The 14733-nt window shown below is 45.3% G+C and overlaps 1 long non-coding RNA gene across 1 annotated transcript; it reads left to right on the plus strand.

Annotated features, from left to right (window-relative positions):
- Nucleotides 1-512: 512 nt before the first annotated feature.
- LOC311115465 lies at nucleotides 513-2658 on the plus strand. The gene is made up of 2 exons (XR_014611261.1): nucleotides 513-697; nucleotides 780-2658. It is a non-coding gene; the product is annotated as an uncharacterized lncRNA (long non-coding RNA).
- The last annotated feature ends 12075 nt before the right edge of the window (nucleotides 2659-14733 follow it).

The following is a 14733-nucleotide window of genomic DNA, read 5'->3' on the forward strand; positions in this document are numbered from 1 at the left end:
CTTTACACAACACACACATCTTTACACAACACACACATCTTTACACAACACACACACACATCTTTACACAACACACACATCTTTACACAACACACACACACATCTTTACACAACACACAAATCTTTACACAACACACACATCTTTACACAACACACACACACATATTTACACAACAAACACATCTTTACACAACAAACACATATTTACACAACAAACACATATTTACACAACAAACACACATCTTTAAACAACACACACACACATCTTTACACAACAAACACACATCTTTAAACAACACACACACACATCTTTTCACAACACACACATCTTTAAACAACACACACACACATATTTACACAACAAACACATCTTTACACAACAAACACATATTTACACAACAAACACATCTTTACACAACAAACACATATTTACACAACAAACACATATTTACACAACAAACACATCTTTACACAACAAACACACATCTTTAAACAACACACACACACATCTTTTCACAACAAACACACATCTTTACACAACACACACACACATCTTTACACAACACACAAATCTTTACACAACACACACAAAACATACGTTTTTTAAGCTCCAATAACCCTAACCCTGACCTCTAACCTCTAAATATAACCTCCCTTTCTTCCCCATGCTGCTCCGTATCTGAAGATCTCTGGAAAGGTGAGTTCTCTTTCTATCTCTCTCTTCGTTCTAAATTGTTTTAACATGGTGTTCATACGTAGCTATTTCTCTGTCTCCATAGTGATGGTGATGAGAAGCGGTCAGTCAGTCAGCCGTCACTGTGTGTGGAGAGTAAACTGGGGAGTGACGACTCCCTCGCCGAATACGGAGACAGCGTCGACATCCAGTTCAATGAGGACGGCTCTTTCATTGGTCAATACAGCGGCCGAGGGCCCGCCCCTACAGGAAATGAGAGCTCTGGCCCCGCCTCCCCTGTCAATCAAGACCCCCCGCCTCCTCCAATAGGCCCCTCCTTCTCCGGAATACTGGACAGGCCCAGTTAGATAGAACAGAACACACACCATCAGACTGCCCACATGAAGACCCCATCATTACTGATACCACTGCCATCAGACTGCCTACATGAAGACCCCATCATTACTGATACCACTGCCATCAGACTGCCTACATGAAGACCCCATCATTACTGCCATCAGACTGCCTACATGAAGACCCCATCATTACTGACACCACTGCCATCAGACTGCCTACATGAAGACCCCATCATTACTGATACCACTGCCATCAGACTGCCTACATGAAGACCCCATCATTACTGATACCACTGCCATCAGACTGCCTACATGAAGACCCCATCATTACTGACACCACTGCCATCAGACTGCCTACATGAAGACCCCATCATTACTGACACCACTGCCATCAGACTGCCTACATGAAGACCCCATCATTACTGACACCACTGCCATCAGACTGCCTACATGAAGACCCCATCATTACTGATACCACTGCCATCAGACTGCCTACATGAAGACCCCATCATTACTGACACCACTGCCATCAGACTGCCCACATGAAGACCCCATCATTACTGATACCACTGCCATCAGACTGCCCACGTGAAGACCCCATCATTACTGATACCACTGCCATCAGACTGCCTACATGAAGACCCATCATTACTGACACCACTGCCATCAGACTGCCCACATGAAGACCCCATCATTACTGACACCACTGCCATCAGACTGCCTACATGAAGACCCCATCATTACTGATACCACTGCCATCAGACTGCCTACATGAAGACCCCATCATTACTGATACCACTGCCATCAGACTGCCTACATGAAGACCCCATCATTACTGATACCACTGCCATCAGACTGCCTACATGAAGACCCCATCATTACTGATACCACTGCCATCAGACTGCCCACATGAAGACCCATCATTACTGACACCACTGCCATCAGACCAGTACATTCCTTGGTGGTACAGTATGTAGGGAAGCCGTTTACAGATCAGCTCGTTGACACACCTGGTGACACCATTGATCAGAATGCAGCAGCCTCTACTCTAAAACTCTTGGATTCAGTGTACCATAGTGCGCTTCGCTTTATCACAGGTGACAGGCTTAATACTCACCACTGCGTCCACTATCAGAAGGCCGGCTGGACCTCTCTAAAGTCCAGTAGATCACGTCATTACTCCCTTTCTGTTCACAAAGCGTCCAACATATCTCACTTCTCTGTTAAAGTATAAAAATACAAGGCACCAAACCCGCTCCCAGGGTTGGTTAACTCTCGAGGTCCCTCGTGTCTCTACCAACCTAGTTAAATCAGCCTTTAGTTTCAACGCTCCCTATGTTTGGTATCATTTACAAACCTCATTACATCTTGAATCCCTGGTGCCAATAGGGCAGTTTAGAATGCTGATGAAGAATGAACTGTGATGTTTGCAAGTGTTTTAGTTGACTTTAATCATGTATTTGTGTTGTTGTAATGTAGTGTATCTGTAACTGCTGATTTTTGCTGTTTTATTGAATGATCATGTTGATTTGGGAATTGTTTGTTCTCAGGGCACCATTGAGAATGAAACCCTGGTTTTAATTGGGCTCCCCTGAATACATAAAAGTTCAATAAAAAACACACCTAAGAGCCCGACCAAACCCTGACACTCTTAGTCCAACCATCCTCCTCCTCTCTCCATCCCTCCTCTCCATCCCTTCTCTCTCCATCCCTCCTCCTCTCCATCCCTCCTCTCTCCATCCCTCCTCTCTCCATCCCTCCTCTCTCCATCCCTCCTCTCTCCATCCCTCTCCTCTCCATCCCTCCTCTCTCCATCCCTCCTCTCTCCATCCCTCCTTCTCCCTCCATCCCTCTCCTCTCCATCCCTCCTCTCTCCATCCCTCCTCTCTCCATCCCTCCTCTCTCCATCCCTCCTTTCTCCATCCCTTCTCTCTCCATCCCTCTCCTCTCCATCCCTCCTCTCCATCCCTCCTTTCTCCATCCCTCCTCTCTCCATCCCTCCTCTCTCCATCCCTCTCCTCTCCATCCCTCTCCTCTCCATCCCTCCTCTCTCCATCCCTCCTTCTCCCTCCATCCCTCTCCTCTCCATCCCTCCTCTCTCCATCCCTCCTCTCTCCATCCCTCCTCTCTCCATCCCTCCTCTCTCCATCCCTCTCCTCTCCATCCCTCTCCTCTCCATCCCTCCTTCTCTCCATCTCTCATCCCCTGAGAGAGGGGGAATATCCTCCTTCTCAGAGATAGACAGAGAAAAGGTGAGTGTGTATTAATCACAAAGACATTACGTTATGTTTGGCTTTTTTACATCAGTGTTGGTACAACATTTTAAATGATGTTTTGGGGGAGATTTGTGGGGTTATTTTTCTGTGTCGCTGTGTTTGTAAATGAATTGTTTGTGTGCGTGCGCTCTCTCCCTGCCCCCAACCATGCAGTGAGGAGAAAACTAATGCCTTAAGAAAGGTCATGCTCCTCTGTCCGTTTATCCATATATTCCATCCATCCTCCCTACCCGTCCTACAGAAGGGTGTTAGTACACACACACATTTGTTTTACTATCCTTGTGGGGACCAAACAATTGATTCCCATTCAAAATCATATTTTCCCTAACCCTAACCCTTATCCTAACCCTAACCTTAACCCCTAATCCTAACCTTTATCCTAATCCTAATTTGTAATTCTAACCCTAACCCCTAAGCTAAAAATAGCCTTTTTCCTTGTGGGGACCGGTGAAATGTCCCCACTTGTCAGAATCTTCTTTGTTTTACTATCCTGGTGAGGACTTCTGGTACTCCCAAGGATAATAAAAACAAACACACACACAAACACATTAGAAGCCTATCCTGGTGAGGACTTCTGGTACTCCCAAGGATAATAAAAACAAAAACACACACAAACACATTAGAAGCCTATCCTGGTGAGGACTTCTGGTACTCCCAAGGATAATAAAAACAAAAACACACACACACACACACACATTAGAAGCCTATCCTGGTGAGGACTTCTGGTACTCCCAAGGATAATAAAAACAAAAACACACACACACACAAACACATTAGAAGCCTATCCTGGTGAGGACTTCTGGTACTCCCAAGGATAATAAAAACAAAAACACACACACACACACACACACATTAGAAGCCTATCCTGGTGAGGACTTCTGGTACTCCCAAGGATAATAAAAACACAAACACACACACACACACACACATTAGAAGCCTATCCTGGTGAGGACTTCTGGTACTCCCAAGGATAATAAAAACAAACACACACACACACACACACATTAGAAGCCTATCCTGGTGAGGACTTCTGGTACTCCCAAGGATAATAAAAACAAACACACACAAACACACACACACATTAGAAGCCTATCCTGGTGAGGACTTCTGGTACTCCCAAGGATAATAAAAACAAACACACACACACACACACACACACACATTAGAAGCCTATCCTGGTGAGGACTTCTGGTACTCCCAAGGATAATAAAAACAAACACACACAAACACACACACACATTAGAAGCCTATCCTGGTGAGGACTTCTGGTACTCCCAAGGATAATAAAAACAAACACACACAAACACACACACACATTAGAAGCCTATCCTGGTGAGGACTTCTGGTACTCCCAAGGATAATAAAAACACACACACATTAGAAGCCTATGGAATCCATGGACTAGGCAAGCTCTGTAGCAAACCTTACTACTGGGCTGGAGGAGGAGGAGGAGGAGGAGGAGGAGGAGGAGGAGGAGGAGGAGGAGGAGGAGGAGAGAGGGGGGTAGTGAGAGGGAGGAGAGAGGGAGGAGAGAGGGAGGCGAGAGGGAGGCAAGAGGGGGGTAGGAGAGAGAGAGGGAGATTGACAATTTTTAGTTAACGCTGATTATTGATAAGAAATATCATACCTGTAACAATTTAGTTAACGCTGATTATTGATACGAAATGTCATACCTGCAACAATTTATTAGTTAACGCTGATTATTGATAAGAAATGTCATACCTGTAACAATGTCTTAGTTAATGTTGATTATTGATAAGAAATGTCAGAACTGTAAAATGTACACGTCCAACAGAATAACGTTGGTTTAATGGCGAGCCAATGTTCAGCCAACGTTTAAAGAACATAACATCATTACATCATCGCCAGGAGCTGAAGCTCAACGCATCACGCCAGGGCAAAGAGGAACAGGAGAGAAGCCTGTTTGGCCCAGAGCACAGAGGCCTGTCTGTGGTGTTGTTCCAGGTCAACTTATATCAGTTGCCCTGGCATCTCAGAAGATTGATATGTCATATTAATGTGGTTGAACACTTTTAATGGCGTTGTGAGCAGAGAAACTATAAGAAAAACTGGAATGAACCCAATCCGCTCTACAGACTCCTGTCTGGTCTTCCTCCAGCCTCTGCTCTATGCTAGTCGGAAATAGGAAAGTCTGAAATTTCCGACTTGCTAATTCTTTGAATGCGGCAAGTTTATAACTACAACAATTAGCATGTCAGAGATTTAGGAGTTTCCTAGTTCCGACTAAGACGTGAATGTGGCATATCTGTCTGGCTGTCAGGGTCAATTCAGTTTTTAAGTAATGAGGTGAAAAATCATAATAGAAATCAATAGGAAATGAACCTGTCGGTCTATCTGTCTGTCTGTATGTCTCAGCCTTCTTTTACAACTATAAACTTCAAGAAAAACAACAAAAACTAGAAAAGGGAAATCTTTAAATATGAATACTTTACAATAACCAATAAGTATGTGACTAATGTTAATAATAATATCAATAATAATATCAATAATATCAGAAGCCTCACAGAGCTACTGGGAGGGAGGACATTTGGGAGGGAGGATGGACTTATAAGAGGGGAGGGTGAAACAGGTGATATTGTACCTGCTTGTTGCATCGTGTATCGTATTAATTTACCCCACAGCTACTAATAAAAAGGGACTATGCATAACCAAGATACCACTACAATGTTACTTATTGTGGGTGTGGGTGTGGGTGTGGGTGTGTTTGTGTGTGTGAAAAAAACAAACAAGAAAACAAAACTGGATAGATAAATATAAACAGTGCAGTGGTGGATCTGTAGGGTCTGGATGCAACAATACAACTGACCATCACATCCAGACAATACAACTTTACAACTGGCCATAACATCCAGACACTACAACAATACAACTGACAATAACATCCAGACAATACAACAATACAACTGACAATAACATCCAGACAATATAACTGACAATAACATCCAGACAATACAACAATACAACTGACAATAACATCCAGACAATACAACAATACAACTGACAATAACATCCAGACAATATAACTGACAATAACATCCAGACAATACAACAATACAACTGACAATAACATCCAGACAATATAACTGACAATAACATCCAGACAATACAACAATACAACTGACAATAACATCCAGACAATACATCAATACAACTGACAATAACATCCAGACAATTCAACAATACAACTGACAATAACATCCAGACAATATAACAATATAACTGACAATAACATCCAGACAATACAACTGACAATAACATCCAGACAATACAACTGACAATAACAATAGCTACAATAGCCATTGAAACAGCGCCGGAGAAGATGGCTGCCGTTTTACAGCCCTCTAACCAATTGTACTATTATGTGTGTTTTTCCGCGTTATTTGTAATTTATTTTGTACATAATGTTTCTGCCATCGTCTCTTATAACCAAAAAGAGCTTCTGGATATCAGGACAGCGATTACTCACCTCGCATTGGACGAAGATTTTTTCTTCAACGAGGCGGCCGCGAAGGATATCATACAGACACCCGACAAGGCCCAAATCCCCGTCATTCGCGTGAGGAAGAGACGGAGATATCGCGGACGCAGATCCGGATGCCTTGAAAGGATCCGACGGCGAGCGAGTAAACTGCCTCTTCCATCAATCCTATTAGCCAACGTTCAATCTTTTGAGAATAAAATGGACGATTTAAGATTACGGTTATCCTACCAACGGGACATTAAAAACTGTAATATCTTATGTTTCACGGAGTCGTGGCTGAACGACAACAATGATAACATTCAGCTAGCAGGCTATACGCTACATCGGCAGGACAGAACGGCTGACTCTGGTAAGACAAGGGGTGGCGGTCTGTGTATATTTGTAAACAACAGCTGTTGCATAAAATCTAATATTAAGGAAGTCTCGAGGTTTTGCTCGCCTGAGGTAGAGTATCTTATGATAAGCTGTAGACCACACTATTTACCAAGAGAGTTTTCATCTATATTTTTCATAGCTGTCTATTTACCACCACAAACCAATGCTGGCATTAAGATTGCACTGAATGAGTTGTACAAGGCCATTAATCAACAAGAAAACGCTCATCCAGATGCAGCGCTCCTAGTGGCCGGGGACTTTAATGCAGGGAAACTTAAATCCGTTCTACCTAATTTCTACCAGCATGTTAAATGTGCAACCAGAGGGAAAAAAACTCTAGACCACCTTTACTCCACAAACAGAGACGCATACAAAGCTCTCCCTCGCCCTCCATTTGGCAAATCTGACCATAACTCTATCCTCCTGATTCCTGCTTATAAGCAAAAACTGAAGCAGGAAGCACCAGTGATTCGGTTAATAAAAAAGTGGTCAGATGACGCAGATGCTAAGCTACAGGACTGTTTTGCTAGCACAGACTGGAACATGTTCCGGGATTCTTCAGACAGCATTGAGGAGTACACCACATCAGTCACTGGCTTCATCAATAAGTGCATCGATGATGTCGTCCCCACAGTGACCGTACGTACATACCCCAACCAGAAGCCATGGATTACAGGAAACATCCGCACTGAGCTAAAGGGTAGAGCTGCCGCTTTCAAGGAACGGGACTCTAACCCGGACGCTTATAAGAAATCCCGCTATGACCTCCGACGAACCATCAAACAGGCAAAGAGTCAATACAGGTCTAAGATTGAATCATACTACACTGGCTCTGACGCTCGTCGGATGTGGCAGGGCTTGAAAACTATTACAGACTACAAAGGGAAGCACAGCCGCGAGCTGCCCAGTGACACAAGCCTACCAGACGAGCTAAACCACTTCTATGCTCGCTTCGAGGCAAGCAACACTGAAGCATGCATGAGAGCACCAGCTGTTCCGGATGACTATGTGATCACGCTCTCCGTAGCCGATGTGAGTAAGACTTTTAAGCAGGTCAACATTCACAAGGCCGCAGGGCCAGACGGATTACAAGGACGTGTACTCCGAGCATGTGCTGACCAACTGGCAAGTGTCTTCATTGACATTTCCAACATGTCTGGCAACATGTCCCTGACTGAGTCTGTAATACCAACATGTTTCAAGCAGACCACCATAGTCCCCGTGCCCAAGAACTCTAAGATAACCTGCCTAAATGACTACCGACCCGTAGCACTGACGTCTGTAGCCATGAAGTGCTTTGAAAGACTGGTCATGGCTCACATCAACAGCATAATCCCAGAAACCCTAGACCCACTCCAATTTGCATACCGCCCCAACAGATCCACAGATGATGCAATCTCTATCGCACTCCACACTGCCCTTTCCCACCTGGACCAGAGGAACACCTACGTGAGAATGCTATTCATTGACTACAGCTCAGCATTCAACACCATAGTGCCCTCTAAGCTCATCACTAAGCTAAGGATCCTGGGACTAAACACCTCCCTCTGCAACTGGATCCTGGACTTCCTGACGGGCCGCCCCCAGGTGGTAAGGGTAGGTAACAACACATCTGCCACACTGATCCTCAACACGGGGGCCCCTCAGGGGTGCGTGCTCAGTCCCCTCCTGTACTCTCTGTTCACCCATGACAGCATGGCCAGGCACGACTCCAACACCATCATTAAGTTTGCCGACGACACAACAGTGGTAGGCCTGATCACCGACAACGATGAGACAGCCTATAGGGAGGAGGTCAGAGATCTGGCCGTGTGGTGCCAGGACAACAACCTCTCCCTCAACGTGACCAAGACAAAGGAGATGATTGTGGACTACAGGAAAAAAAAGAGGACTGAGCACGCCCCCATTCTCATCGACGGGGCTGTAGTGGAACAGGTTGAGAGCTTCAAGTTCCTTGGTGTCCACATCACCAACGAACTATCATGGTCCAAACACACCAAGACAGTCGTGAAGAGGGCACGACAAAGCCTATTCCCCCTCAGGAGACTAAAAAGATTTGGCATGGGTCCTCAGATCCTCAAAAAATTCTACAGCTGCACCATCGAGAGAATCCTGACTGGTTGCATCACCGCCTGGTATGGCAACTGCTTGGCCTCCGACCGCAAGGCACTACAGAGGGTAGTGCGTACGGCCCAGTACATCACTGGGGCAAAGCTTCCTGCCATCCAGGACCTCTATACCAGGCGGTGTCAGAGGAAGGCCCTCAAAATTGTCAAAGACTCCAGCCACCCTAGTCATAGACTGTTCTCTCTGCTACCGCATGGCAAGCGGTACCGGAGTGCCAAGTCTAGGTCCAAAAGACTTCTCAACAGCTTCTACCCCCAAGCCATAAGACTCCTGAACAGCTAATCATGGCTACCCGGACTATTTGCACTGCCCCCCCACCCCATCCTTTTTACGCTGCTGCTACTCTGTTAAGTATTTATGCATAGTCACTTTAACTCTACCCACATGTACATATTACCTCAACTACCTCAACTAGCCGGTGCCCCCGCACATTGACTCTGCAACGGTACCCCCCTGTATATATAGCCTCCCTACTGTCACTTTATTTTACTTTTTTCTCAACACTTTTTTTGTTGTTGTTTTATTCTTACTTTTTTTGTTTAAAATAAATGCACTGTTGGTTAAGGGCTGTAAGTAAGCATTTCACTGTAATGTCTGCACCTGTTGTATTCGGCGCATGTGACCAATACAATTTGATTTGATTTGATTTGAACATCCAGACAATACAACAATACAACTGACAATAACATCCAGACAATACAACAATATAACTGATATTAACATCCAGACAATACAACAATACAACTGACAATAACATCCAGACAATACAACAATACAACTGACAATAACATCCAGACAATACAACAATACAACTGACAATAACATCCAGACAATACAACAATACAACTGACAATAACATCCAGACAATACAACAATACAACTGACAATAACATCCAGACAATACAACAATACAACTGACAATAACATCCAGACAATACAACAATACAACTGACAATAACATCCAGACAATATAACTGACAATAACATCCAGACAATATAACAATACAACTGACAATAACATCCAGACAATACAACTGACAATAACATCCAGACAATATAACAATACAACTGAAAATAACATCCAGACAATACAACTGATAATATCATCTGTCATGGGCTGATGTAAGTGTGGTGTGGAAGTCAGGCGCAGGACACCGAAGCTTAGTCCAACAAAGTTTACTAGTTAACCACTAGGCAAAAATACAATAAACGGCCTCAAAAACACACAGAGGCGAGCGATTACGCAAACTGTGCGTAAACTCCAAAACAACAAACAGAGCAAACACGCAGCACTAACTGACAGGCGAAAAACAACACACAACCTAACCAATACAAAACAGGCAACTTATAGAACACATAATCAGACACAAACGGACACAGGTGCAATAGACAGACAAAAGCAATCAAACATAGAAACATTCAACGGTGGCAGCTAGTACTCCGGGGACGACGAACGCCGAAGCCTGCCCGAACAAGGAGGAGGAGCAGCCTCAGCAGAATCCGTGACAACATCCAGACAATACAACAATACAACTGACAATAACATCCAGACAATACAACAATACAACTGAAAATAACATCCAGACAATACAACAATACAACTGAAAATAACATCCAGACAATACAACAATATAACTGACAATAACATCCAGACAATACAACTGACAATAACATCCAGACAATACAACAATATAACTGACAATAACATCCAGACAATACAACAATACAACTGAAAATAACATCCAGACAATACAACAATACAACTGGCTAGTTGAGGTAGTTGAAGTAATATGTACATGTGGGTAGAGTTAAAGTGACTATACATAAATATTTAACAGAGTAGCAGCAGCGTAAAAAAGATGGGGTGGGGGGTGGGGGTGGGGGGGCAGTGCAAATAGTCCGGGTAGCCATGATTAGCTGTTCAGGAGTCTTATGGCTTGGGGGTAGAAGCTGTTGAGAAGTCTTTTGGACCTAGACTTGGCACTCCGCTACCGCTTGCCGTGCGGTAGCAGAGAGAACAGTCTATGACTAGGGTGACTGGAGTCTTTGACAATTTTGAGGGTCTTCCTCTGACACCGCCTGGTATAGAGGTCCTGGAGGGCAGGAAGCTTGGCCCCAGTGATGTAAAAAAAAAAAAAAAAAGTACGCACTACCCTCTGTAGTGCCTTGCGGTCGGAGGCTGAGCAGTTGCCATACCAGGCGGTGATGCAACCAGTCAGGATGCTCTCGATGGTGCAGCTGTATAATTTTTTGAGGATCTGAGGACCCATGCCAAATCTTTTCAGTCTCCTGAGGGGGAATAGGCTTTGTCATGCCTCTTCACGACTGTCTTGGTGTGTTTGGACCATGATAGTTTGTTGGTGATGTGGACACCAAGGAACTTGAAGCTCTCAATCTGTTCCACTACAGCCCCGTCGATGAGAATGGGGGCGTGCTCAGTCCTCTTTTTTTTCCTGTAGTCCACAATCATCTCCTTTGTCTTGGTCACGTTGAGGGAGAGGTTGTTATCCTGGCACCACACGGCCAGGTCTCTGACCTCCTCCCTTTAGGCTGTCTCATCGTTGTCAGTGATCAAGCCTACCATTGTTGTGTCATCGGCAAACTTAATCAATCAATCAATTTTATTTTATATAGCCCTTCTTACATCAGCTAATATCTCGAAGTGCTGTACAGAAACCCAGCCTAAAACCCCAAACAGCTAGTAATGCAGGTGTAGAAGCACGGTGGCTAGGAAAAACTCCCTAGAAAGGCGAAAACCTAGGAAGAAACCTAGAGAGGAACCAGGCTATGAGGGGTGGCCAGTCCTCTTCTGGCTGTGCCGGGTGGAGATTATAACAGAACCATGCCAAGATGTTCAAAAATGTTCATAAGTGACAAGCATGGTCAAATAATAATCAGGAATAAATCTCAGTTGGCTTTTCATAGCCGATCATTAAGAGTTTGAAAACAGCAGGTCTGGGACAGGTAGGGGTTCCATAACCGCAGGCAGAACAGTTTAAACTGGAATAGCAGCAAGGCCAGGCGGACTGGGGACAGCAAGGAGTCACCACGGCCGGTAGTCCCGACGTATGGTCCTAGGGCTCAGGTCTCTCAGTTGGCTTTTCATAGCCGATCATTAAGAGTTGAAAACAGCAGGTCTGGGACAGGTAGGGGTTTCGTAGCCGCAGGCAGAACAGTTGAAACTGGAATAGCAGCAAGGCCAGGCGGACTGGGGACAGCAAGGTGTCATCATGCCCGGTAGTCCTGACGTATGGTCCTAGGGCTCAGGTTCTCAGAGAGAAAGAGAGAACGAGAGAATTAGAGAGAGCATACTTAAATTCACACAGGACACTGGATAAGACAGGAGAAGTACTCCAGGTATAACCAACTAACCCCAGCCCCCCGACACATAAACTACTGCAGCATAAATACTGGAGGCTGAGACAGGAGCGGTCCGGAGACACTGTGGCCCCATCCGAAGAAACCCCCGGACAGGGCCAAACAGGAAGGATATAACCCCACCCACTCCGCCAAAGCACAGCCCCCGCACCACTAGAGGGATATCCCCAACCACCAACTTACAATCCTGAGACAAGGCCGAGTATAGCCCACAGAGGTCTCCACCACAGCACAAACCAAGGGGGGGCGCCAACCCAGACAGGAAGATCACGTCAGTAACTCAACCCACTCAAGTGACGCACCCCTCCCAGGGACGGCATGAAAGAGCACCAGCAAGCCAGTGACTCAGCCCCTGCAACAGGGTTAGAGGCAGAGAACCCCAGTGGAGAGGGGAACCGGCCTGGCAGAGACAGCAAGGGCTGTTCGTTGCTCCAGCCTTTCCGTTCACCTTCACACTCCTGGGCCAGACTACACTCAATCATATGACCTACTGAAGAGATAAGTCTTCAGTAAAGACTTAAAGGTTGAGACTGAGTCTGCGTCTCTCACATGGGTAGGCAGACTGTTCCATAAAAATGGAGATCTATAGGAGAAAGCCCTGCTTTCTTGGAGTCGTGTTGGAGTCGTGCCTGGCCATGCAGTCATGGGTGAACAGGCAGTACAGGAGGGGACTGAGCACGCACCCCTGAGGGGCCCCCGTGTTGAGGATCAGTGTGGCAGATGTGTTGTTACCTACCCTTACCACCTGGGGGCGGCCCGTCAGGAAGTCCAGGATCCAGTTGCAGAGGGAGGTGTTTAGTCCCAGGATCCTTAGCTTAGTGATGAGCTTTGAGGGCACTATGGTGTTGAATGCTGAGCTGTAGTCAATGAATAGCATTCTCACGTAGGTGTTCCACTTGTCCAGGTGGGAAAGGGCAGTGTGGAGTGCAATAGAGATTGCATCATCTGTGGATCTGTTGGGGCGGTATGCAAATTGGAGTGGGTCTAGGGTTTCTGGGATAATGGTGTTGATGTGAGCCATGACCAGCCTTTCAAAGCACTTCATGGCTACAGACGTCTGTGCTACGGGTCGGTAGTCATTTAGGCAGGTTATCTTAGTGTCCTTGGGCACGGGGACTATGGTGGTCTGCTTGAAACATGTTTATATTACAGACTCAGTCAGGGACATGTTGAAAATGTCAGTGAAGACACTTTCCAGTTGGTCAGCACATGCTCGGAGTACACGTCCTGGTAATCCATCTGGCCCTGCGGCCTTGTGAATGTTGACCTGCTTAAAAGTCTTACTCACATTGGCTACGGAGAGCGTGATCACATAGTCATCCGGAACAGCTGGTGCTCTCATGCATACTTCAGTGTTGCTTGCCTCGAAGCGAGCATAGAAGTGGTTTAGCTCGTTTGGAAGTCTTGTGTCACTGGGCAGCTCGCGGTTGTGCTTCCCTTTGTAGTCTGTAATAGTTTTCAAGCCCTGCCACATCCGACGAGCGTCAGAGCCAGTGTAGTACGATTCAATCTTAGTCCTGTATTGACTCTTTGCCTGTTTGATGGTTCGTCGGAGGGCATAGCGGGATTTCTTATAAATGTCCGGGTTAGAGTCCCGCTCCTTGAAAGCGGCAGCTCTACCCTTTAGCTCAGGGCGGATGTTGCCTGTAATCCATGGCTTCTGGTTGGGGTATGTACGTACGGTCACTATGGGGACGACATCATCGATGCACTTATTGATGAAGCCAGTGACTGATGTGGTGTACTCCTCAATGCTATCTGAAGAATCCCGGAACATATTCCAGTCTGTGCTAGCAAAACAGTCCTGTAGCTTAGCATCTGCGTCGTCTGACCACTTTTTTATTAACCGAGTTAATGGTGCTTCCTGCTTTAGTTTTTTTTTTGCATTACTTACTGTTCGTGAGTAATGTTATTCAAATTTGTACAAATGTATGTAGTTATAGTTTATTAAGGTGTTAAAGAATTTGATAGCCTGAATATTTTAAAGTTGGTCTTGTAGCTTAATTGGCCAAGGACCATTTTGAATTGCTACCTCTGTATTCCTGT

Source organism: Coregonus lavaretus, assembly GCF_964263955.1.
Source record: "Coregonus lavaretus genome assembly, contig: HAP1_SCAFFOLD_712, whole genome shotgun sequence".
Classification (NCBI taxonomy): Eukaryota; Metazoa; Chordata; class Actinopteri; order Salmoniformes; family Salmonidae; genus Coregonus; species Coregonus lavaretus.